The sequence below is a fragment of the Bombus affinis genome, unplaced genomic scaffold (genome assembly GCF_024516045.1).
Source record: "Bombus affinis isolate iyBomAffi1 unplaced genomic scaffold, iyBomAffi1.2 ctg00000058.1, whole genome shotgun sequence".
In the NCBI taxonomy this organism is placed as follows: Eukaryota; Metazoa; Arthropoda; class Insecta; order Hymenoptera; family Apidae; genus Bombus; species Bombus affinis.
The window spans coordinates 2,472,965-2,485,086 of record NW_026108819.1 but is presented as its reverse complement, the minus strand read 5'-3'; the positions used below and the strand labels follow the sequence as shown (position 1 = coordinate 2,485,086).

General features: G+C 42.5%; 1 long non-coding RNA gene across 3 annotated transcripts in view; it reads right to left on the bottom strand.

Moving 5' to 3' along the window:
* Nucleotides 1-12,122, bottom strand: part of LOC126926768 (uncharacterized) — a 187,323-nt gene that overhangs the window by 18,438 nt on the left and 156,763 nt on the right. For all 3 annotated transcript variants that reach the window (XR_007714851.1, XR_007714852.1, XR_007714853.1), the window contains exon 2: nucleotides 1,014-1,062. This is a non-coding gene — a long non-coding RNA (uncharacterized LOC126926768). The remainder of the gene's footprint in view (nucleotides 1-1,013; nucleotides 1,063-12,122) is intronic.

Sequence of the window (12,122 nt, the reverse complement as noted above, 5' to 3'; positions counted from 1 at the left end):
TTGTCAGCCATTTCTGACATCACAATGCACTTTACTATGTGGAAATAGTACTATTTATATGAAACTATTCATAAACTGTAAAAATTTGTCAGTAGGCAATTCGATCAAGACTTCCGGCTCCTCGGGCTGGTGCGAATATTTCAATGTCCGTATGTGCCAAACCGTTGGTTTGTGACACACCTTTACGCGTCTCTCGCTCGCTGCGCTCGCTCGAAAGCTATAGCCTAACCTAAAACCATACATCTTGTGTCCATTATTCGATATGGTGGCGACATATATCGAATTTGCGAACGTGTCGGATCGGTCGTGAGGTTGGACTAGATTTTTACGAGCGAGCGGAGCGAGCGAGCAACGATCACAATTTCCAAGGTATACATATACCTTATATTGCCCTGCATTTGTTTCGTGTTATTACCTAATGTTCTCAGACATTTCGGACATCACATTGCACTGTAGTATGTAGAAATAGTACTATTTATGTGAAGCTATTCATAAACTGTAAACATTTGTCAGTAGGCAATTCGATAGAGACTTCCGGCTCCTCGGGCTGGTGCGAATATTTCAATGTCCGTATGTGCCAAACCGTTGGTTTGTGACACACCTTTACGCGTCTCTCGCTCGCTGCGCTCGCTCGAAAGCTATAGCCTAACCTAAAACCATTCATCTTGCGTCCATTATTCGATATGGTGGCGACATATATCGAATTTGCGAACGTGTCGCATCGGTTGTTAGGTTGGACTAGATTTTTACGAGCGAGCGAGCAACGATCACAATTTCCAAGCTATACATATACCTTATATTGCCTTGCATTTGTTTCGTGTTATTACCTAATTTTCTCAGACATTTCGCACATCACATTGCACTGTAGTATGTGGAAATAGTACTATTTATGTGAAACTATTCATAAACTGTAAACATTTGTCAGTAGGAAATTCGATAAAGAATTCCGGCTTCTCGGTCTGGTGCGAATATTTCAATGTCCGTATGTGCCAAACCGTTGGTTTGGGACACACCTTTACGCGTCTCTCGCTCGCTGCGCTCGCTCGAAAACTATAGCCTAACCTAAAACCACACATCTTGCGTCCATTATTCGATATGGTGGCGACATATATCGAATTTGCGAACGAGTCGGATCGGTTGCGAGGTTGGACTAGATTTTTACGAGCGAGCGGAGCGAGCGAGCAATGATCAGAATTTCCAAGCTATACATATACCTTATATTGCCTTGCATTTGTTTCGTGTTATTACCTAATTTTCTCAGCCATTTCTGACATCACATTGCACTTTACTATGTGCAAATAGTACTATTTATGTGAAACTATTCATAAACTGTAAACATTTGACAGTAGGCAATAGGATAAAGACTTCCGGCTCCTCGGGCTGGTGCGAATATTTCAATGTCCGTATGTGCCAAACCGTTGGTTTGTAACACACCTTTACGCGTCCCTCGCTCGCTGCGCTCGCTCGAAAACCATTTCCAAACCTAAAACCAATCCATCTTGCGTTCATTATTCGATATGGTGGCGACATATATCGAATATGCGGACGTGTCGGATCGGTTGTGAGGTTGGACTAGATTTTTACGAGCGAGCGGAGCGAGCGAGCAACGATCAGAATTTCCAAGCTATACATATACCTTATATTGCCTTGCATTTGTTTCGTGTTATTACCTAATTTTCTCAGCCATTTCTGACATCACATTGCACTTTACTATGTGGAAATAGTACTATTAATGTGAAACTATTCATAAACTGTAAACATTTGTCAGTAGGCAATTCGATAAAGACTTCCGGCTCCTCGGGCTGGTGCGAATATTTCAATGTCCGTATGTGCCAAACCGTTGGTTTGTGACACACCTTTACGCGTCCCTCGCTCGCTGCGCTCGCTCGAAAAGTATTGCCCAACCTAAAGCCATACATCTTGCGTCCATTATTCGATATGGTGGCGACATATATCGAATTTGCGAACGTGTCGGATCGGTTGTGAGGTTGGACTAGATTTTTACGAGCGAGCGGAGCGAGCGAGCAACGATCAGAATTTCCAAGCTATACATATACCTTATATTGCCTTGCATTTGTTTCGTGTTATTACCTAATTTTCTCAGCCATTTCTGACATCACATTGCACTGTAGTATGTAGAAATAGTACTATTTATGTGAAGCTATTCATAAACTGTAAACATTTGTCAGTAGGCAATTCGATAAAGACTTCCGGCTCCTCGGGCTGGTGCGAATATTTCAATGTCCGTATGTGCCAAACCGTTGGTTTGTGACACACCTTTACGCGTCTCTCGCTCGCTGCGCTCGCTCGAAAGCTATAGCCTAACCTAAAACCATACATCTTGCGTCCATTATTCGATGTGGTGGCGACATATATCGAATTTGCGAACGTGTCGGATCGGTTGTGAGGTTGGACTAGATATTTACGAGCGAGCGGAGCGAGCGAGCAACGATCAGAATTTCCCAGCTATACATATACCTTATATTGCCTTGCATTTGTTTCGTGTTATTACCTAATTTTCTCTGCCATTTCTGACATCACATTGCACTTTACTATGTGCAAATAGTACTATTTATGTGAAACTATTCATAAACTGTATACATTTGTCAGTAGGCAATAGGATAAGGACATCCGGCTCCTCGGGCTTGTGCGAATATTTCAATGTCCGTATGTGCCAAACCGTTGGTTTGTGACACACCTTTACGCGTCTCTCGCTCGCTGCGCTCGCTCGAAAGCTATAGCCTTACCTAAAACCATACATCTTGCGTTCATTATTCGATATGGTGGCGACATATATCGAATATGCGGACGTGTCGGATCGGTTGTGAGGTTGGACTAGATTTTTACGAGCGAGCGGAGCGAGCGAGCAACGATCACAATTTCCAAGCTATACATATACCTTATATTGCCTTGCATTTGTTTCGTGTTATTACCTAATTTTCTCAGCCATTTCTGACATCACATTGCACTTTACTATGTGGAAATAGTACTATTTATGTGAAACTATTCATAAACTGTAAACATTTGTCAGTAGGCAATAGGATAAAGACTTCCGGCTCCTCGGGCTGGTGCGAATATTTCAATGTCCGTATGTGCCAAACCGTTGGTTTGTGACACACCTTTACGCGTCTCTCGCTCGCTGCGCTCGCTCGAAAGCTATAGCCTAACCTAAAACCATACATCTTGCGTCCATTATTCGATATGGTGGCGACATATATCGAATTTGCGAACGTGTCGGATCGGTCGTGAGGTTGGACTAGATTTTTACGAGCGAGCGGAGCGAGCGAGCAACGATCACAATTTCCAAGCTATACATATACCTTATATTGCCTTGCATTTGTTTCGTGTTATTACCTAATTTTCTCAGCCATTTCTGACATCACGTTGCAATTTACTGTGTGCAAATAGTACTATTTATGTGAAACTATTCATAAACTGTAAACATTTGTCAGTAGGCAATAGGATAAAGACTTCCGGCTCCTCGGGCTGGTGCGAATAATTCAATGTCCGTATGTGCCAAACCGTTGGTTTGTGACACACCTTTACGCGTCCCTCGTTCGCTGCGCTCGCTCGAAAACTATTGCCCTACCTAAAACCAATCCATCTTGCGTTCATTATTCGATATGGTGGCGACTTATTTCAAATTTGCGAACGTGTCGCATCGGTTGTTATGTTGGACTAGATTTTGACGAGCGAGCGGAGCGAGCGAGCAACGATCACAATTTCCAAGGTATACATATACCTTATATTGCCCTGCATTTGTTTCGTGTTATTACCTAATGTTCTCAGACATTTCGGACATCACATTGCACTGTAGCATGTAGAAATAGTACTATTTATGTGAAGCTATTCATAAACTGTAAACATTTGTCAGTAGGCAATTCGATAGAGACTTCCGGCTCCTCGGGCTGGTGCGAATATTTCAATGTCCGTATGTGCCAAACCGTTGGTTTGTGACACACCTTTACGCGTCTCTCGCTCGCTGCGCTCGCTCGAAAGCTATAGCCTAACCTAAAACCATACATCTTGCGTCCATTATTCGATATGGTGGCGACATATATCGAATTTGCGAACGTGTCGCATCGGTTGTTATGTTGGACTAGATTTTTACGAGCGAGCGGAGCGAGCGAGCAACGATCACTATTTCCAAGGTATACATATACCTTATATTGCCTTGTATTTGTTTGGTGTTATTACCTAATTTTCTCAGACATTTCGGACATCACATTGCACTGTAGTATGTGGAGATAGTACTATTTATGTGAAACTATTCATAAACTGTAAACATTTGTCAGTAGGCAATAGGATAAGGACTTCCGGCTCCTCGGGATGGGGGGAATATTTCAATGTCCGTATGTGCCAAACCGTTGGTTTGTGACTCACCTTTACGCGTCTCTAGCTCGCTGCGCTCGCTCGAAAGCTATGGCCTAACCTAAAACCATACATCTTGCGTTCATTATTCGATATGGTGGCGACATATATCGAATTTGCGAACGTGTCGCATCGGTTGTTAGGTTGGACTAGATTTTTACGAGCGAGCGGAGCGAGCGAGCAACGATCACAATTTCCAAGCTATACATATACCTTATATTGCCTTGTATTTGTTTCGTGTTATTACCTAATTTTCTCAGACATTTCGGACATCACATTGCACTGTAGTATGTGGAGATAGTACTATTTATGTGAAACTATTCATAAACTGTAAACATTTGTCAGTAGGCAATTCGATCAAGACTTCCGGCTCCTCGGGCTGGTGCGAATATTTCAATGTCCGTATGTGCCAAACCGTTGGTTTGTGACACACCTTTACGCGTCTCTCGCTCGCTGCGCTCGCTCGAAAGCTATAGCCTAACCTAAAACCATACATCTTGCGTCCATTATTCGATATGGTGGCGACATATATCGAATTTGCGAACGTGTCGGATCGGTTGTGAGGTTGGACTAGATTTTTACGGGCGAGCGGAGCGAGCGAGCAACGATCACAATTTCCAAGCTATACATATACCTTATATTGCCTTGCATTTGTTTCGTGTTATTACCTAATTTTCTCAGCCATTTCTGACATCACATTGCACTTTACTATGTGGAAATAGTACTATTTATGTGAAACTATTCATAAACTGTAAAAATTTGTCAGTATGCAATTCGATCAAGACTTCCGGCTCCTCGGGCTGGTGCGAATATTTCAATGTCCGTATGTGCCAAACCGTTGGTTTGTGACACACCTTTACGCGTCTTTCGCTCGCTGCGCTCGCTCGAAAGCTATAGCCTAACCTAAAGCCATACATCTTGCGTCCATTATTCGATATGGTGGCGACATATATCGAATTTGCGAACGTGTCGGATCGGTTGTGAGGTTGGACTAGATTTTTACGAGCGAGCGGAGCGAGCGAGCAACGATCACAATTTCCAAGCTATACATATACCTTATATTGCCTTGCATTTGTTTCGTGTTATTACCTAATTTTCTCAGCCATTTCTGACATCACATTGCACTTTACTATGTGGAAATAGTACTATTTATGTGAAACTATTCATAAACTGTAAACATTTGTCCGTAGGCAATAGGATAAAGACTTCCGGCTCCTCGGGCTGGTGCGAATAATTCAATGTCCGTATGTGCCAAACCGTTGGTTTGTGACACACCTTAACGCGTCCCTCGCTCGCTGCGCTCGCTCGAAAACTATTGCCCTACCTAAAACCAATCCATCTTGCGTTCATTATTCGATATGGTGGCGACTTATTTCAAATTTGCGAACGTGTCGCATCGATTGTTAGGTTGGACTAGATTTTTACGAGCGAGCGGAGCGAGCGAGCAACGATCACAATTTCCAAGCTATACATATACCTTATATTGCCTTGCATATATTTCGTGTTATTACCTAATTATGTCAGCCATTTCTGACATCACATTGCACTTTACTATGTGGAAATAGTACTATTTATGTGAAACTATTCATAAACTGTAAAAATTTGTCAGTATGCAATTCGATCAAGACTTCCGGCTCCTCGGGCTGGTGCGAATATTTCAATGTCCGTATGTGCCAAACCGTTGGTTAGTGACACACCTTTACGCGTCTCTCGCTCGCTGCGCTCGCTCGAAAGCTATAGCCTAACCTAAAACCATACATCTTGCGTCCATTATTCGATATGGTGGCGAAATATATAGAATTTGCGAACGTGTCGGATCGGTTGTGAGGTTGGACTAGATTTTTACGAGCGAGCGGAGCGAGCGAGCAACGATCACAATTTCCAAGCTATACATATACCTTATATTGCCTTGCATTTGTTTCGTGTTATTACCTAATTTTCTCAGGCATTTCTGACAACACATTGCACTTTACTATGTGCAAATAGTACCATTTATGTGAAACTATTCATAAACTGTAAACATTTGTCAGTAGGCAATTCGATTAAGACTTCCGGCTCCTCGGGCTGGTGCGAATATTTCAATGTCCGTATGTGCCAAACCGTTGGTTTGTGACACACCTTTACGCGTCCCTTGCTCGCTGCGCTCGCTCGAAAACTATTGCCCTACCTAAAACCAATCCATCTTGCGTTCATTATTCGATATGGTGGCGACTTATTTCAAATTTGCGAACGTGTCGCATCGGTTGTTAGGTTGGACTAGATTTTTACGAGCGAGCGGAGCGAGCGAGCAACGATCACAATTTCCAAGCTATACATATACCTTATATTGCCTTGCATTTGTTTCGTGTTATTGCCTAATTTTCTCAGACATTTCGGACATCACATTGCACTGTAGTATGTGCAAATAGTACTATTTATGTGAAACTATTGATAAACTGTAAACATTTGTCAGTAGGCAATAGGATAGAGACTTCCGGCTCCTCGGGCTGGTGCGAATATTTCAATGTCCGTATGTGCCAAACCGTTGGTTTGTTACACACCTTTACGCGTCTCTCGCTCGCTGCGCTCGCTCGTAAGCTATAGCCTAACCTAAAACCATACATCTTGCGTCCATTATTCGATATGGTGGCGACTTATTTCAAATTTGCGAACGTGTCGCATCGGTTGTTAGGTTGGACTAGATTTTTACGAGCGAGCGGAGCGAGCGAGCAACGATCACAATTTCCAAGCTATACATATACCTTATATTGCCTTGCATTTGTTTCGTGTTATTGCCTAATTTTCTCAGACATTTCGGACATCACATTGCACTGTAGTATGTAGAAATAGTACTATTTATGTGAAGCTATTCATAAACTGTATACACTTGTCAGTAGGCAATTCGATAAAGACTTCCGGCTCCTCGGGCTGGTGCGAATGTTTCATTGTCCGCATGTGCCAAACCGTTGGTTTGTGACTCACCTTTACGCGTCCCTCGCTCGCTGAGCTCGCTCGAAAACTATTGCCCAACCTAAAACCAATCCATCTTGTGTTCATTATTCGATATGGTGGCGACTTATTTCAAATTTGCGAACGTGTCGTATCGGTTGTAAGGTTGGACTAGATTTTTACGAGCGAGCGGAGCGAGCGAGCAACGATCACAATTTCCAAGCTATACATATACCTTATATTGCCTTGCATATATTTCGTGTTATTACCTAATTTTGTCAGCCATTTCTGTCATCAGATTGTACTTTACTATGTGGAAATAGTACTATTTATGTGAAACTATTCATAAACTGTGAACATTTGTCAGTAGGCAATTCGATAAAGACATCCGGCTCCTCGGGCTGGTGCGAATATTTCAATGTCCGTATGTGCCAAACCGTTAGTTTGTGACACACCTTTACGCGTCTCTCGCTCGCTGCGCTCGCTCGAAAGCTATAGCCTAACCTAAAACCATACATCTTGCGTTCATTATTCGATATGGTGGCGACTTATTTCAAATTTGCGAACGTGTCGCATCGGTTGTTAGGTTGGACTAGATTTTTACGAGCGAGTGGAGCGAGCGAGCAACGATCACAATTTCCAAGCTATACATATACCTTATATTGCCTTGCATATATTTCGTGTTATTACCTAATTTTGTCAGCCATTTCTGACATCACAATGCACTTTACTATGTAGAAATAGTACTATTTATGTGAAACTATTCATAAACTGTAAAAATTTGTCAGTAGGCAATTCGATCAAGACTTCCGGCTCCTCGGGCTGGTGCGAATATTTCAATGTCCGTATGTGCCAAACCGTTGGTTTGTGACACACCTTTACGCGTCTCTCGCTCGCTGCGCTCGCTCGAAAGCTATAGCCTAACCTAAAACCATACATCTTGCGTCCATTATTCGATATGGTGGCGACATATATCGAATTTGCGAACGTGTCGGATCGGTTGTGAGGTTGGACTAGATTTTTACGAGCGAGCGGAGCGAGCGAGCAACGATCACAATTTCCAAGCTATACATATACCTTATATTGCCTTGCATTTGTTTCGTGTTATTACCTAATTTTCTCAGCCATTTCTGACATCACATTGCACTTTACTATGTGGAAATAGTACTATTTATGTGAAACTATTCATAAACTGTAAACATTTGTCAGTAGGCAATAGGATAAAGACTTCCGGCTCCTCGGGCTGGTGCGAATAATTCAATGTCCGTATGTGCCAAACCGTTGGTTTGTGACACACCTTAACGCGTCCCTCGCTCGCTGCGCTCGCTCGAAAACTATTGCCCTACCTAAAACCAATCCATCTTGCGTTCATTATTCGATATGGTGGCGACTTATTTCAAATTTGCGAACGTGTCGCATCGGTTGTTAGGTTGGACTAGATTTTTACGAGCGAGCGGAGCGAGCGAGCAACGATCACAATTTCCAAGCTGTACATATACCTTATATTGCCTTGCATATATTTCGTGTTATTACCTAATTATGTCAGCCATTTCTGACATCACATTGCACTTTACTATGTGGAAATAGTACTATTTATGTGAAACTATTCATAAACTGTAAAAATTTGTCAGTATGCAATTCGATCAAGACTTCCGGCTCCTCGGGCTGGTGCGAATATTTCAATGTCCGTATGTGCCAAACCGTTGGTTAGTGACACACCTTTACGCGTCTCTCGCTCGCTGCGCTCGCTCGAAAGCTATAGCCTAACCTAAAACCATACATCTTGCGTCCATTATTCGATATGGTGGCGACATATATAGAATTTGCGAACGTGTCGGATCGGTTGTGAGGTTGGACTAGATTTTTACGAGCGAGCGGAGCGAGCGAGCAACGATCACAATTTCCAAGCTATACATATACCTTATATTGCCTTGCATTTGTTTCGTGTTATTACCTAATTTTCTCAGGCATTTCTGACAACACATTGCACTTTACTATGTGCAAATAGTACCATTTATGTGAAACTATTCATAAACTGTAAACATTTGTCAGTAGGCAATTCGATTAAGACTTCCGGCTCCTCGGGCTGGTGCGAATATTTCAATGTCCGTATGTGCCAAACCGTTGGTTTGTGACACACCTTTACGCGTCCCTTGCTCGCTGCGCTCGCTCGAAAACTATTGCCCTACCTAAAACCAATCCATCTTGCGTTCATTATTCGATATGGTGGCGACTTATTTCAAATTTGCGAACGTGTCGCATCGGTTGTTAGGTTGGACTAGATTTTTACGAGCGAGCGGAGCGAGCGAGCAACGATCACAATTTCCAAGCTATACATATACCTTATATTGCCTTGCATTTGTTTCGTGTTATTGCCTAATTTTCTCAGACATTTCGGACATCACATTGCACTGTAGTATGTGCAAATAGTACTATTTATGTGAAACTATTGATAAACTGTAAACATTTGTCAGTAGGAAATAGGATAGAGACTTCCGGCTCCTCGGGCTGGTGCGAATATTTCAATGTCCGTATGTGCCAAACCGTTGGTTTGTTACACACCTTTACGCGTCTCTCGCTCGCTGCGCTCGCTCGTAAGCTATAGCCTAACCTAAAACCATACATCTTGCGTCCATTATTCGATATGGTGGCGACTTATTTCAAATTTGCGAACGTGTCGCATCGGTTGTTAGGTTGGACTAGATTTTTACGAGCGAGCGGAGCGAGCGAGCAACGATCACAATTTCCAAGCTATACATATACCTTATATTGCCTTGCATTTGTTTCGTGTTATTGCTTAATTTTCTCAGACATTTCGGACATCACATTGCACTGTAGTATGTAGAAATAGTACTATTTATGTGAAGCTATTCATAAACTGTATACACTTGTCAGTAGGCAATTCGATAAAGACTTCCGGCTCCTCGGGCTGGTGCGAATGTTTCATTGTCCGTATGTGCCAAACCGTTGGTTTGTGACTCACCTTTACGCGTCCCTCGCTCGCTGAGCTCGCTCGAAAACTATTGCCCAACCTAAAACCAATCCATCTTGTGTTCATTATTCGATATGGTGGCGACTTATTTCAAATTTGCGAACGTGTCGTATCGGTTGTAAGGTTGGACTAGATTTTTACGAGCGAGCGGAGCGAGCGAGCAACGATCACAATTTCCAAGCTATACATATACCTTATATTGCCTTGCATATATTTCGTGTTATTACCAAATTTTGTCAGCCATTTCTGTCATCAGATTGTACCTTACTATGTGGAAATAGTACTATTTATGTGAAACTATTCATAAACTGTGAACATTTGTCAGTAGGCAATTCGATAAAGACATCCGGCTCCTCGGGCTGGTGCGAATATTTCAATGTCCGTATGTGCCAAACCGTTAGTTTGTGACACACCTTTACGCGTCTCTCGCTCGCTGCGCTCGCTCGAAAGCTATAGCCTAACCTAAAACCATACATCTTGCGTTCATTATTCGATATGGTGGCGACTTATTTCAAATTTGCGAACGTGTCGCATCGGTTGTTAGGTTGGACTAGATTTTTACGAGCGAGCGGAGCGAGCGAGCAACGATCACAATTTCCAAGCTATACATATACCTTATATTGCCTTGCATATATTTCGTGTTATTACCTAATTTTGTCAGCCATTTCTGACATCACAATGCACTTTACTATGTAGAAATAGTACTATTTATGTGAAACTATTCATAAACTGTGAACATTTGTCAGTAGGCAATTCGATAAAGACATCCGGCTCCTCGGGCTGGTGCGAATATTTCAATGTCCGTATGTGCCAAACCGTTAGTTTGTGACACACCTTTACGCGTCTCTCGCTCGCTGCGCTCGCTCGAAAGCTATAGCCTAACCTAAAACCATACATCTTGCGTCCATTATTCGATATGGTGGCGACATATATCAAATTTGCGAACGTGTCGGATCGGTTGTGAGGTTGGACTAGATTTTTACGAGCGAGCGGAGCGAGCGAGCAACGATCACAATTTCCAAGCTATACATATACCTTATATTGCCTTGCATTTGTTTCGTGTTATTACCTAATTTTCTCAGCCATTTCTGACATCACATTGCACTTTACTATGTGGAAATAGTACTATTTATGTGAAACTATTCATAAACTGTAAACATTTGTCAGTAGGCAATAGGATAAAGACTTCCGGCTCCTCGGGCTGGTGCGAATAATTCAATGTCCGTATGTGCCAAACCGTTGGTTTGTGACACACCTTAACGCGTCCCTCGCTCGCTGCGCTCGCTCGAAAACTATTGCCCTACCTAAAACCAATCCATCTTGCGTTCATTATTCGATATGGTGGCGACTTATTTCAAATTTGCGAACGTGTCGCATCGGTTGTTAGGTTGGACTAGATTTTTACGAGCGAGCGGAGCGAGCGAGCAACGATCACAATTTCCAAGCTATACATATACCTTATATTGCCTTGCATATATTTCGTGTTATTACCTAATTATGTCAGCCATTTCTTACATCACATTGCACTTTACTATGTGGAAATAGTACTATTTATGTGAAACTATTCATAAACTGTAAAAATTTGTCAGTATGCAATTCGATCAAGACTTCCGGCTCCTCGGGCTGGTGCGAATATTTCAATGTCCGTATGTGCCAAACCGTTGGTTAGTGACACACCTTTACGCGTCTCTCGCTCGCTGCGCTCGCTCGAAAGCTATAGCCTAACCTAAAACCATACATCTTGCGTCCATTATTCGATATGGTGGCGACTTATTTCAAATTTGCGAACGTGTCGCATCGGTTGTTAGGTTGGACTAGATTTTTACGAGCG